Source organism: Malania oleifera, chromosome 1 (assembly GCF_029873635.1).
Source record: "Malania oleifera isolate guangnan ecotype guangnan chromosome 1, ASM2987363v1, whole genome shotgun sequence".
In the NCBI taxonomy this organism is placed as follows: Eukaryota; Viridiplantae; Streptophyta; class Magnoliopsida; order Santalales; family Ximeniaceae; genus Malania; species Malania oleifera.
In genome coordinates, this window is record NC_080417.1 from 10,971,447 (window position 1) to 10,972,731 (window position 1,285).

Below are 1,285 nucleotides of genomic sequence, written 5' to 3' on the forward strand. Positions count from 1 at the left end.
TTCTTTTTCGGGGGTAGTGGAGTTCATTGTTGGACTTATCATATGAGCATCTTCTTTTGTTTGTCTGGGATGCGATATTTGGTGAATCGGGGCTAGATTTGTGGGTTTACGTAGCTCTCACGAACTTGTTAAACGGAACCTTTACGATGTGCGGTAACAAACGCTCATCCGGAGAAAGATTGAAGCTGCTACAGTATCTATCAGCATTGTAGAGACTATGTGGATACAAGACGACGTGAACGATTAGTTGGGAAGTCTGCCCGTTATGTTGTTGGAATGTTTTATTTTTTAGTTCATTGCTATATGAACGTAGGGTGAGAGATTCTGGAATATGACGACGTGTACGCTAACCCTGTAAGTATTACCAATCGTTGCATGTCAAATTTCTTGATGATTAGCAGTTGTTATTTATTTAGTTTCCATGGTCATTTATGTGTATGTATAGGCTTCTAAAGCAACTAGGGGAGACTATCTAAGATCACTATTTCTCGATTCGATGGTTCGCTTCGTGTACTCCCATTGAATAATATGAGGAGGTATCCCCAGTACCATCCAGTTGGTGATCGTATCCAGAACCACCAAATCACAGTGAATCGTTATGAGACTTCTTGTGGGAGAATCGATGACACTCTGGTTATCTGAGAGGATGATACCAGTTCAGATCACTAGATGTAAGGCAACAGTGAAATGTACCTACACCCTAATTTAAAGAGAATTTCCTCGTCTTGTGAACGGTATTACTTTAGCACCATACAATTGTTTTAACTTTTCTAACTGCGCCAGACTCGAAGAGAAGGAAGTCATTCAGATAGGAATTATAAGAGACATGAAATTTGTCCGTTTAAGTATTCATGTAATCATTTCCTCAGATAGTATTTAGAGGAGGCTTAGAGCGTTAAAAACCGATAAGGTGAAGTATTGATAGAGAAGTTGAGTTTTGGTTTTGTCTATTATAGAGTCGTTTAGAAGTAAAGTATTGCTTGAGGTTAATTGATCACTTCAGGTTTTATATAATGAAGGTCCCGATATGTGGAGAGGGAGGGGTTTAGTACATGCGACTCACTTGTAATCTTCAGGGACCTTGTGGTAATCCACGGTATTCCTCTGCCATAAGTGAAAGGGGGATAACACAATTGCCATCTTACATAATGTGTGAATTCAAAGTTGGGACTGGCCTACCTGGCTTAATTTGTATTGGTGTGGCCATCGACTCGTCGCTAGAGTTAGGATAAGCAGATCGTAGTGACTAATTCGTTGTGAAACTGTGTGCGATGACAAGTAGTTA